Below are 14412 nucleotides of genomic sequence, written 5' to 3' on the forward strand. Positions count from 1 at the left end.
ATTCATGCTTTCTAGAAAACACACCAAATATAGCCAATCTTGCGCCAGGAGCATGTACATTTTGGTCAGGTTGTCTAGTAGCCAGCTTCAGAGATTAAAGACAGCATCCCCGTATGAACTACAGTAGTACATCCATCCGCCCATGTCTGTACTGCTTATCCGTAAAGGGTTGCGGGGGTTGGAGCCTATCCCAGCTGACATCGGGTGAGAGGCAGGGTTCACCCCGGATGGGTCGCCAGTCCGTCGCAGGGATGAACTGCAGTAAAGTAAACGATATTTTCTGGAAGCAATCCATCTGCCTGAGCTATTTTTTTTTGTTACTAAGAAAGGTAAACATGAGGTTTTTATGACCAAAACAGGGGCACTCAAGCTGTGAGAAAATCCAATGAGGTATTATTTAAAGTGACTGGGTTACGTCTCCACTTCAACAGGGACTAAAATAACATGATGTGAGGGAGTTATGGGAACACGGGTAGTGTAGAGATTTCTCAGCTCACATTTCCATCATACACCCTCATCCTTTGTGAGACTTAGGAAGTTGATTTATCATATAGGAAATTACACGCAACAAGAACACCGCTGGGATTTTCTTTGTCAAATTCTCACGCGGGATCTTAATGATCTCATAATGGGAAACAAAAAAAGGGCTTCCGCTGACGGTAGAAAATATCATAGCAAGCTTTAAAAACAAATGGAGGAAATATCTTGAAAAAGCAATTTACAGTATGTAATGTCATTTTTCAAGGCAAGTCTCAGCTGTTGACTCGGTGGTCTTGCTTTTAAAGCTATGAAAATAACAAGAGTGACAGCCATAGAATTCCCCATATAGCCTCCATTATGAAAGTTCCCTTGATGTAGCTTTTTGGCCCCATTAGCATTGGTCAGTGTGGGGAAGTCTACTTTTATTTTTGCTGGCAGGTTTCTCAAAAATTCATAAATTAATGGATGACTTTGTTTTGTTTTTTTTGCCATTTCTCTGTGGTCACAAAGTTGTTGTTTGTTTTCTATAGGCATCATACCAGCAGTTTTAACATCACTTCAGGGTCTTGTGCTACATTACTTAGGCACGCTCCTTCGATCCAAAAACATGGGATTTAGAAGAAGAAACCGCCATTAAACTTCCCTTTTGAAACACCATTCAGAGTTTTAAGACTATAAAACTACTAAACAACTACAGTTTTAGAACTATTGTTACATGGCTGGCTGACAAACATTTTTCTCTTGAATGGTTGCATGCAATTGGATTTGGAAATAAAAGCATCAGTTAAACCTTGTGATTTTTGATGGAAACCAAAAAAGAAATACCGAAAAACATTTTGGAACAGACTTCCGGAAAACAAAACAGTGATTTATTTCAATAGAAAGGGATGTTATTACTTGGAATGGCAAAATTTGGAGTTGACGATTAATGGCGCGTAAAAATTGTTAGAAAACATTTTTTTTTTTTTTTAAGATTTTCACCTCTGAAGTTTTTTTAGATACTCACATATTTTTAACCAAACAGAATTCATTAAAAACCTGTAAAGATCATGGAATTGGCAATTTCCAGTCCCTGTTACTGTCTGTGTTTTGTGAGTGGGCGTGTGTTTTTGGGCGGTGGCTTGGCTCCGGCTTCCAGCAGGCGCACCTGGTTCCAGTTCCCTCATCGTCCTCACCTGCCTGCCATCAGCTCGTCACTGGAAGCCTATAAGTGTTTGATCTGCCCTGCCTGCAATGCCAGATCGTTGCACCAATTCCCGTGTGTGGTAACGCTACTAGCCAATTCTAGTTTTAGCCTATTAGCTCTAGAGAATCTCTGCTCTTTTTGTATTTTTTGGAAATCCAGTTTTTTTGCCTCCTGTGACTTTTGACTTCTTTCCCTGCCTCCCCTCAGCGACTGCACCACCAACTGCCTTGCCTGCCCGCCTGCTCGTGTCCACCCCTGGTCTACACCGCCACCTCCTATCTTCAGCTTTAGTTCAAATAAACACCCTTGAACTTTCATTGTGTTTGTCTGCTTTTGGGTCTGCCAGTTTTTGCAAATCGTGACATGGAAAAGTATTTGAAATATAAATAAAGCCTGATTTTTTTAAATTTTTTTTAAGTCGAGGAAATTTGTTTTAAATATATGTGAATATTCGTGTACTGTATGTGGTTAATCTTTTTTTCGATGTTTCGAACTTTTGTTTTCCGTGACATTTTCGAGAATTTTCAGGGTAGGAACCTTAACCAAAATCTCTTTAAAATTAAATATTTGAAATGTTTGTCACAGTTAATTTTGCTATATGTGAGTGATTGCAAAACATCCAAAAATGGGTGTGTTTTTTTTTAATTGCTCAACAGCCCTGTATCACGAGGGCAAGTGCGTCTAGCAGGCATTTCGGTGCCGCGGGCTGCTTAACATACAGTGTTTAATGTCTGTCAGCCAAACCCTTATATGAAATTAGATAGTTCAATATATACACAACATAAAAATCCAATAGAAAGCACTGCTATAAATACATATGCATAACCAGACACGGGTAACTTAACATTTTAGTATTAAACTCTTTTCTTTTATCATGGACAGACCCAACCGTGCAAACTAAGCCCACCATGAAGTCCACAGAAGAAAATAAAAGCCTAACTGCTGAAAGGGTTTAAAAGCATAATACAGTACATCCCTGGACTCTGGCAGACCCTTGATACATATATGGTTTTGGAGAGGTGTGAACCGCCAGCCTGCAGACCACACAAACAACCACGGTTCAACTTCAACTTAAGAACAAGCAGCTCACAGATAAACATCTTTGACAAAAATAGAAACCTGTCACATTAATTTCATTTTCTCTGCAGCCCGAATGGCTCAGGGGAGGTAAACGAGGGGTGAGGAGGGGAAGGCACAAAGACTTGTTTCATTAGGTTTTTTTTTTTTTGTTTTGTTTTTAAATACATTTGGCACATTCGTCTGAATTTGGTCCACGTTTGACACCCATTCATTGCTGGAGTCAGATCCGGTGGCATGACTGATCACTTGTTTTTGGCAGCATAACAGAGCAGGGTTACTGTTTGGCTGATGGGTGTAATTACAAGTCCAATTAAAATTTAAAAAACAATGGAATATCTAACTTTGTGACCTAACTGGCCATATGACTCTTTAAGGATGGATTTTCTAAATGGGGCCGCTGGGTGCAAACAGATATGTAAGTGTAACAAAACAAAAGAGAGCAAATAGACAAAATTTGGGGTTGTCAAAGAAAACCCTAAAATATAGTAGTGATAATAATAATAATAATAACAACAATAATACATTTACTTTGAAGAGCACTTTCTCAAGAATGTTACAAAGTAAATAAAAAACTAGTTCGATGAAATAAGGCAGAGGTACATCGTGAACAGATGCAAGATAAAGGCACGTACAATAAGAGCAAATAAAAATGCATATTAAAGATTTTTAAAAGCTTTGTCAAAGAAAAAGTCTTTAGTATAGTATAAAAGTATACATTCAGAAGGGTGTCCTCCCCCTCCTGTGCATCCTGCCACCTCTACCACTAAAATACTTAGGTTTTGTAATTGTCATTCATTCCGACTGTACTCACCTTTTAGCCAAGTTAAAAAGTCCACTTCTGTCCTGACTATAACAGCTTAAAAACTGGATTTTCCTACGGGGATTGATTCCAAATAACTTGAGCGATCCCCTGACTTCCCTTCTAGCATCACCATCAGGTCAATTTTCAATATGAGCATGATCGAATACAGGCCAACTGCTGACATTCCCATCACCCTCAGCTATCTTCTATTTCTAGAGCTCATGATGGAATATTTGCAAGAAAAAACCCTCAACTTAATGAGGGAAAATAGTCAACTTTGTCATTATAAGCATGGTACTGCTGTCCCTCTCCCTGCCTGGTTGTACTGTCCATGAATTTCAGATGTATGTTTCTGTGCCACGGGCCTCACAGCATTATGGTGATCCATCCATTCGTCTATCCCATTCTCCTCAGTGCTTTGTTTGGAAAACCTTCAAAGACCTTCCAAAAATATGGTATGAATATCCGCTGGAATAAATTGATGGATGAACTAAAAAGATTTCGGTGGCGGTCAAAGGTTAAGGTCCCTGTCCCCTCACAGTTACACAAAATCTGTCTATTCTCGATGATGTTCTAAAATGATCAATGCATGCATTGTGATTGTGAAGTTGCTGCCTTTAATAATTGATTATTATTGAAGCCCATTTTCTGTTGTTTTTATTTTGTTTTTAAAGTCAGCAGCTGTAGTCTAGTATTACTGTCTTTCCCATTACTAACCCATATGTGGGTCACCATTACAAATCCATGTGTTACCTCTGGATTGATTGGAGGCCCCATAGATCCAATTCGCTGTGGCTCATGACATGGAAGCTGGATGATGTTACGCGCGGTGGTCGCTGCAGTGTCCCCTCCTCTGGTCGATCGGTGGACTGTTCGGCAGGGAGGAGAATAGCGCGATTCTCCCATGTGCGACATCTTCCTAGCAAAGCTCTCTACTGGAAAGTGAAAAAATGTAATGGAAAAGGCCTCCGGTTGTCTGCAGCCCTCCTTAGATCACACTTGACATTAAAGAATGTACAAATCTTATTTGTATGAAAACAAATACAAGCATTTACTGTTCTAGAGACATCAAACGACAGATGTCTATTCTATAAGGATAAGAATATTTTAGTACAAGAAGTAGAAGTCTAATGTAAGTCATATAATATGATGTAATATGATTTAAAATTAGATAATGTATCATAAATTTGGGCGGTACGGTGGTGCAGTGGTGAGCACTGTTGCCTCACAGCAAGAGGGTTCCGAGTTCAAGTCCGGGCTCGGGCTTGGGATCTTTCTGTATGGAGTCTCCATGTTCTTCCTGTGCCTAAGTGGGTTCTCTCTGGCTTCCTCCCACAGTCCAAGGACATGCAAATGAGGACGAGGCTGATTGATACTCTAAATTGACCGTAAGTGTGGCTGTGAGTGTGAATGGTTGTCTGTCTCTATGTGTTGGCCCTGTGATGGATTGGTGACCTGTCCAGGGTGAACCCCGCCTCTCAAGAAAATGGATGGATGCATGGATCATACATTTGTTCATAACCTGCTAAAACTAAGATAACAGTGTAGCTTGTCGCTTTATTTGGCTGCCATTGGGACCTCAGAGGAGTGATGGGGTGGCTCCAGCCTGAAGGGGCAGTCCTTATGAAAAAATGCAATCTGTATGTAAAATCTGTATGTAGAAAAGGCAGTATGTCAAGTAATTAATTTCACCTCTATGGGTCTCTGTCTCTCTGTTTCCATGAGAATTTCCATCCAAATATTTTGTGTGCATTTTGAAATATCAAATTAAAAAAGGTTGATGAAAAAGGCAAAATTCAAGAGACAGTCCTACATTTTGCAAAGGTTTTTACATGAAAAGTAAAGTTTTTCCCTTTTTTGAAAAAGACTAATTGAACAAAAGAGAGAATGGAAATCCTGCTTTTTGAATAAATACTGATGTTTAACTTGCATGACAGCACGTAAGCTTGTGCTCATGACCAATTACAATGTGTCCAACTGAAGATGATTACCGAGGACAGACAGCTTGTCTTCTTCTTGTGAGAGTGATGTGGGTTGTTGCCTGTAGTGCCATCTTGTGGTGGGATTACCTACTTTTTTTCACTCCAAACCTGTTGAGAAAAATGCATTTATTGTGCTTTTTTTGTCCGTTGAATCCACATTTCCTCGACAGTGAAGTGAAAACAAAATCTTTCTCTCTCTCTCTCTCCCTGTCTGTCACCTTCACTCTCACTCTTAAACACACAACACACAGAAAGACAGACAGACATACACACACACACACACACACACACACAGTGGGTGGTCTCAGTGCTGCATTTTACCCCAGATGTTAAAAGAGCAGGCCAGCTCACATCTCAGGAAATTTCACCTGCCAATCATCTGCATGTAAAGCACCTTCTCATTTCCTCCATTTCCTCTTCTCTTATCCCCTGATGTGTTTTTGTGCGCACCAGTATGGGCTCACCCTCCGCCGTTTACACAGGCCTCCCTTTGTCACCCTATAAAATGTATCCATTTGGGGCAGCTTCACTCAACTGCTGCCAACGTCAATACTGAATGAATTAGGTCTGAAACGTCCCTGAAGACTTTGAGCATTTTGTGTTTCCCTCCTGATCAAGCATTTGGCAGCAACTTTGTTTTGCTTTTGCTGTCTAATGTCAAGGACCTCTGCCCGCGCTGACTCTGTGTGACATGCTGATAGAGAGGAAAACACATTCCATCTTATAACTGTACAGTTTTGTTTGACACTGTAAATACTAGTGTATATTTGGCCCCGTTTTATGTCTACTTTTACAAATGGGTCACCATTACATATTGTATATTTGGTCTAAACAACAACAATCAGTGACAAGAATGCAGGACTGGTAATCAATTCCTGTCTGTCTCATTTGTAAATCTAATTTGTAAACTCAATTATATCCTTGGCATGAAATCTGTTCATATCTGCGGAGTCTTCAAACTACCCGCTAGTTTATTTTTTACAGCATAAAAATTGACCTTTTGTACTATTGTTAAGCATTTGATCAACAGCTCAACATACGTAGTAGCATACATAATCCTATACATGCCTATTTTTGGCAAGATACTGATGGTTGGCCTCACTGAGAACCATATTAGGGTTGTATTTTGAAATGCTGGGACTTATTTGGGGTATTAAAGGATCCTTCAGAGAGAATGTCTCATGTTGAATGAAGCACTTGCTCAGGGTATGACCCGAGCCTGTAAAGCGCTAGTTAATCCTCTGAAAGCCTGAACTTCTGGCATGAGTAGTAAGTTTGACAGGGTTCCTCACGCCACGAACATCCTTGACTGATAAAATCCAAGACAAAATGAGGCCATCGCAGGTAAATTAACAGAGAATCCTATTTTTCATATTTTGAACTCAAACACATGAATTTGACACAGCTGTCATGGCTTCATATGGTTGGATTAAATAGTAATGGGGACCTGGGGCCTTTTAAAGAAACTTGCCATCATTTTAGTAACAATGGCAATTAAGTTTAAGACTTTTAGAAGATAGGTATTACCTACTAAAGGTTAATGTTCCTGCCATAACGTAAAAATCCAAAAGCATCCCTTTGTTACATGCAAAAAAACAGCAGGGGGTTTTCAGCACAATAACTTGTATACATTTTCCCAGGCTTGAAAAGCTATTGCTAAATTCATGTCATGTCGGACTAATTGGAATAATGACTTTCCGGATTGAGAAAATTTGCACTATGACCCCTCATGTCACAAATAAAACTGCAAGATTATTTAATTACTGTAAATTCTCAGTCAGTCAGGATTTTCTTCTGTAAAACAAAACTGGGTAAAATCCCAGCATATTCTTATTCTAGTTTACCCTCAGGCATGCTGGTAAGATAGGAAGCTTCTGTAACATAGCCCATCTAGGCCAGGTCACTCAGTGGCCCCTCTGAGGCTGAACAACAACCTTTGCTGGAATTTAGTGGATAATAGGGACGTGAATCCTCAAGTGCCTCACAATTTGATTCGGTTATGACTCAGGGGTGCAGACCAATGAAACAATGATTATCGATGCATTTTGATGCATCTTGTAAGGCTGAGAATTTCTCAGCCCATTATCTTTTATTATTGCTGTAAATTGAAGTGATACGTCAACTGGAAAGTTAGTCCATTCATCATCGACAGGGTGACTTTACAATACAACTAACAAAAGCAGACCTGGAATAAAGTTGTTTTCGGGCAAGGTCAAATACTGATGCCCCTGTGAATGCCTCAAATAGCGAACAAAAACTGACTGATTATTTTTTGCGCCCTCATCATTCAGCTAAATTGCCTGCCGCGCATTTAACGTGCACTTGCACAAGCATTCAGCTCTTTCCTTCTTTCAGACTTTTTTCTTGGTAATCCCATAGCTGTTTACACACATTTCAGGCCTGCTACTCATTTTAGCTTAGTGCCGATATCTTCTCTCTCTCTCTCTCTCTGTGTCCTGTTCTCCTGCTTGGCGTGTCTCATGATTAGTTTTACTTCCATCTCCCTTATGATAAATCATTCATGTTTAATGTCGTTTTTGACTACGCTGCATGTGAGGGTCAGCAGCTCCGTGTTAGCTTCTCGCTGTCCCTTGGTAGTTGGTGGGCACCAATCCAACTGATTAGTATATTGTTTGTAGTGTCGCAATTAATTTTAAACGAGGGAATGAGCAACTTTAATGGCACTTTAAACTGGCTAAATGGGTAGAAGAACAGAAGTTACAGCCACACAACAGGACATCCTAAGTGCTGCCCCTTAAGCAGCACTGTGTTTCACTCTCTCCTGTCATCTTTCTTGCTGCATGTTGCTGCTGAACCGCTTCTGTCTCACTCATCACATTATTACCACTTTAAAACATTAATGTTTTAAATTCATGAATCAGTGCCTCGGGTGGCACAGTGGTGCAGTGGTCAGCACTGTCGCCTCACAACAAGAAGGTTCCGGGGTTTGAGCCCCGATTCGGGCATGGGGTCTTTCTGTGTGGAGTCTGCATGTTCTCCCTGTCTCTGCGTGGGTTCTCTCTGGTACTCTGGCTTCTTCCTAAAGTCCAAAGACATCAAGAGGGGATGAGGCTGATTGATACTCTAAATTGACTGTAGGTGTTACTGTGAGTGTGAATGGTTGTCTGTCTCTATGTGTTGGCCCTGTGATGGACTGGTGACCTGTCCAAGGTGAACCCTGCCTCTCGCCTGAAAGCCGCTGGGAAAGGCTCCAGCCCCCCCGCGACCCTTAACAGGATAATAGGGAGAAAATGGATGGATGGATGAAATCGCACTGAAACCATGCAACAATGCTTAGTGCACCTTTAATTGCATTTAGCTTTATTTTTGTATGTATGGCCACATCACAACAGAAGTCATATAATATCACTTTAGTTTATTAAATAAGCTAATTAGAGTTGTGCTACTGATCTAATTTATTTACATCCTCATGCATTTTCATTACTCCTCTGATGTCTATTTTGCTAAAACCGACCTTACATGCATTGCAAAGACACACAAACGTGCCCACAAACCCACATTGAGGGCCCCCCCATGCAGTAAAACAAGGGGAAGCACTGATCTGTAAACACGAGTGACCTGTGACCTTCAGACCTTCAGCTGGCTCTGGGACTCTATGAAAATCTCCATACAGCTTTCAGTGATAGGGCTCTCACGCACTAGTCAGCACGAACAGCCTTGTCCAGGACACCCCCCACCCACCCACAGTAACCCGCCCTCAACACACACACACACACACACACACACAAACATAGGATTGAGGCAGGAAAAACCTCTTGAAGTTCAGCAAGCCCTCTTTACACCCACGTCTGTCCAGGCAGTGTTGTCCACTTCTGAAAGAATCCTATTTTCTGGTATAATCCACTGTCTTTTCCTGAGGACCGCATGCAACGGGGATTGGGTTTAAAAGTACAACATCCAGGACAAGGTGATACCCTACAGGCATATATCTTTTAACAGCTAAAGCGAGGTCTTGTTCAGAGATCTATTGTATTTTATGTCTGGTAATAGCTACCTGATGAGTAGGGAATTCCAAAAAATACAAGAAAATTTATTTAAGTTTGTTTAGAAAAGATTGGACTTAAACTCACTCTCGAGATAGAAACATTACAGATTCAACAAGGTGGCAAATGTTGCACTATGTGGATGTGTCTAAGGGCCTGGGATGAGAAAGTAACAGGAATGTTGAGAATGACATGGAAATGTTGGGGGAAGGGGGCAAAATACCACTTTGATTAAAGTTTGTCTTGTAATATTTCTTTCTGTAAACCTGTCCCTGTTGCTGTAAGGGTGTAAAGAGGTTCATCTTTGACAGGTGAATTGCAATTTTGTCTTTGCAATTCCAAACTACACATGTTAACTGGAGCCCCATTTTACCTTGTGTGTTCCTGTCAATAAATGTTTAAATGATCATCTCAAGCAAATCTGTAAAGTGTTGACTAGGTCCTTGTGCAACAGAATGTATAATTTACATTTAAAAAAAGTGTGAATCTCTGTTTTATTTTAGTAATTGCACATTTATTGCTCCAAAGTTGAATAATAATAATAAGACTAATAGTGAGAAGAAGAAGATGAAGGTCCTGTCTTTGATTTACTGAAATTTTCCCTTTACAATAAACTTTAAATAGACAAACTCATTCAGTCAGCATTGCTGATCTGCTCTGCAGCCTGACAAATGGTAAGCTCCTCTTGGAATAGGAGATTACAGCCTCAAATCCCAGCTCTGCATGTTTGTGCATCTCCTTAAGTCAGCTTTACTCCCCTGTAAAACCCCTGGGTCATTAGAAACGGCAAATTCTGCTGCTCCCTCCTGTGACTTCCCTCACCTGCATCACATTATGAATGACAGAAACATGTTGTAAATGGTGTCTTGATAGGTATCTAAAAGGGGACATCAAACTTTGAGACTTCTAGGAGAAAAAGGATTGAATTTGTCTCTTCCCTTAGGACGATAAGGTCACTGGAAGGCACAGAGGGGTGATGGATAATCATAAGTTGTCTAATTGATGTTGTCACATTTTGTGACAAACTTTGGTGAGAGATAATTGGCTGAGGGGGACCTCATGACTTGAGCTGGATTGTTAGCACCATCCTCTCACTTAGCTGGCTCACTTTAATAAATTATAGTCAAAAAATGCAATGAAATTCTGTTGGAATAGAACAGTGTCATCAGCGTGAAACATAATCTGAGAATGTAGGGTAGATCAGTCACAGTCTACACTACATTCTCAGCCAATTATCTCTCACCAAAGATTTTAATCCAAAATGTATTTCAGATTAAAATGCTGTTTAACATTCTACTTGACTACTTTTTGCATTGTGTCCAGTAACTTTTGGAGAAATGTAAAAGTTTGCACAAGTTTTGTGTCAGCGAGTGTGAGCACCACATGCAGATGTTGATGATTGTAATTGTTAAAGTAAAACGAGTAATTATTTTAGTTATGTCCTTGTGTTAATAGCATGTTAAAGATATACACATTGCAGACCTGAATAACTAATATTTTCTCTTAACATTTGGCTGCAGGAAACTTTTCTTGAATGAATACATTTTAGGATCATAATACCAAAGGCCCAGACCAGACGTTTATAGTATTTGGTAAACAATACTGAAGGGTTTACAGATATTTACAATTAAACTAGGATATTCAACTGCCTTTATACAGGTAAAGTGTCCTGTACTAGCTGCCAAAAAAAAGTGTAGCAAGGAAAAGTGTATGCACCTACCATATGTACCTTCAAACAAGGCACTAAGAAAGACACTCCCCTTCAGACATGCATTGTGTTGCCAGCAATCGCGAGGGCTTCCAGAGTGATAGATGCTGTCTGTGAGAATTTCAAAATTTCTTATCAATGTGAAAATCTATCAGTATATTTGAAAAATTACTGCATGTCATGGGCACTTTCATTAGTTTTTCTTTTCTTTAATACTTGGCATCACTTCTTAATTATTTGGGAGATACTTTTGCTTTCTTGGCAAGGAGAAATCTTCCAATGCCCCCTTGTTTATTTCCTCTTTTATTTCTAAATTCTGAATTTCATGTGTCAGCTGTTGCATTCACTTCCTGTTTATTTTGTTGCTCCTTTGATTACCTGCTCCACTCTACTGCTTTACACCCATGTACAGTTAGTCTTTACTCCTTTATGTAGGTGTAGCTCTGTTCTCTACAATTGCCAGATTATTGTTATTCCATGTGTAAATGTCTCAATAAAGATTTGGTTGATTAGCAGATAGATAGCAGCCATGCTAGCTCTCTAAATTTAAAATGGTAAAAGGGCAGAGTCATTGTTTATCAAGAGAAGTTTTACGACTAACAAAACAGTGAAGCATAATTTCCTCTGTGTGTTATGTGGGTTTCTACTCTCCCACACCATTAAGACACTAGCAGCTGGTGAGAGAAGTGGTTTCACACTCAGATTAGAACCAGTTCTGTCACCCCATAGTCACCTAAGTAAATGTTTGACCCCTTTTTCACAAGCTACACATCTTTCAACCATTGCAACACTAAAATACAATTTTTCAGATAAGTCAGGTGGAAAAATCGAGTAAAAGTTCATCCAATTTGCACAACTTTGAGTTAAGAGTATTTGTTTTCACACAAGCCACATGCTCTGTGCTCTCCATAAAGCACGAGCGCTCTGACTGGAAGGTGATGCATGGTATCTATACTCATCATTTGTCCCCAGACTTGAAGGAAACATCTGCATAGAAAGTACAGCACAATATTTGAAAGTGTAAAGTAATTTTTTTTGCGCGTAGGTGTGGCAGATCAGGTGTGATTAGAGGACTTGGAAATATCCTTGCATGTAGGAGGCATAGGCATTGGCAATGATCTACACAAAGAGGAGCATTACACAAAAATGCACTTAAAGGGCATGTTTTTAAAGCATTGTGTTTCCTTTTTTTTTACCAGAAAGATTCAAAGATTTTAACCCATAGGAATCCAGTCCTCCCTAGATTGTGGTTACAAGTGTTCTGTTGCCTCTTCAGTTGTGGTTGCTTCAACCTATCAACACAAACGATCTTTAAATGAAATCTTTACTCTTGACAACAAGTTTATGTTCCATCTACAGAGTGGAATCTTCTTGAAATTTTCACTTAAGCTGATGCTGATGTTGACTCAGGGTGATAATACTTAATGGTAACCCAGCACATGTGTTGCTGTCACGCTACAACCATCTGTCATGTATCACTGTTAAACTGGAAGCTTCTGCTCACTGATTGAAGTTTGTCTGTCATCCAATTCAAAGCATACCTTTACGCTTATAACACAAATCTCAGCGCTGTGCTGTGTCCTCGGTGGAAATTGATAACGACAGATCATATCTAAATCAGTGACATCGCCTTGGTTCTGTTTCTGTCTCTATCTGCTTGGGGGGGGGGGGGGTGTGCTTTATTAGATTTTCCAGTTTTTCCATAGGGATTCTGCCACTTTCTCTGTGATTTGTCTCCCCACTGATGTCACTGTGATGCCCAGGATTGTGCTACACCCATCCGTCTCAGATGGTTTTACCATTTTCTCTTTCAAGGAATGCATGAAGTTAGTTTTGAAATAAAACCAAAACATTTTTGACTGAAAACTAGGCCTTCAAATTTTGCTCTAAAATTGAATTTATTTTCTCCGATTTGAAATCTATCAACACTAGAGTATTATCAGATCATAGAGAGCACCACGGTGACAACATGACACAAGTGCTGTGTACGGTGGGGGCCATTACCAAAGCCCGTCTTTATTCTTTGCTGCATCCGCTCCACTAATAAATGATTTATGCCACCTACATAACACAACTTTGCTTACTTGACTTAAAATATGGCTGAATAATGTGAGACAGCGGCGAGTTCGAGGTGTGGGCTGTCCCTCCATGTGTACTCAGGACAACTCCATGTTTGAAAGAGATTTAACACCATGTCATCTTTGTCTCTCTGGTGTTACTGGGGACATAAGTGAAGTGTAAACATTTGATCAGATAGCAGAATAAATGACTATTGATTGAACCCCTGATCCAGCACCACTGGTACACTCGTTCGGTCTGGTCTCTCTGAACTCTCCTAAACAGATGACTGGAAAATGTTTGGAAATCCCAGATTGTACTTATTAAGACTTGATTATATATTTACGGACAGTTTAAATTAGTTAGTACAATTTTTGTTGTTTTCATTGACAGAAAGTCCCCAAAATATCAAAGCCAACCATTCTGTGCGGCACCATTCCAGTCAGTCGAAACTCCGAGCACACACATTCTTGGATAATGGCCCTAAATCTTAGACTTTCGTGTTTTATCAAGGCTAAATAATTTCCTGAAATGCTGCAGTTTATTTGCTCATGTCATTTAAATAGCAGGCAATCGTGTATTTATTGGATTTCAGCTCCATATTTGGTGCACTAATGAGTAGTGGCAACAATGGATTGGCCGAACATAAACTACAATGCTGCCCATGGTTATTCAGGAAAGGCCAAATTCAAATTGTGGGGGTTGTGTTTTTAATATTTTCTCAGTAACAATGGAGCTCTAGCTGAACGGGAGAAAGAATGGTAAGACAGTAGTAAGTTGTGGTCATTTCATGAGACTGGACAATAAGAAAAATTTGCTAAAAGAAGTATAACAAATATCGTAGGCCTGTTATATGAAGACATGATAAGCCATCTGCTGTTTCTTGAACATGCTACTGATAACGCACACCACTTCAGGTAAGTGACTTCTCATTAATAGGATTCACATGCGCTTTTGGCGCCAGTGCAGCAGCTTGGCTAGCCCTGCTAACGTTAATTCTAGCCTTGTTAGACACTGCACTGGAAGTCCTAGATCAGATGGGTGTGATAGTCGGGACTCTGTCTTCTGTCTTGCACTGCATCCCCTGACTTCTGCTAACATAAGACAGGCAA

Source organism: Aulostomus chinensis, chromosome 4 (assembly GCF_037954235.1).
Source record: "Aulostomus chinensis isolate RoL2024-O1b breed Wild chromosome 4, RoL_Achi_v1.0, whole genome shotgun sequence".
Classification (NCBI taxonomy): Eukaryota; Metazoa; Chordata; class Actinopteri; order Syngnathiformes; family Aulostomidae; genus Aulostomus; species Aulostomus chinensis.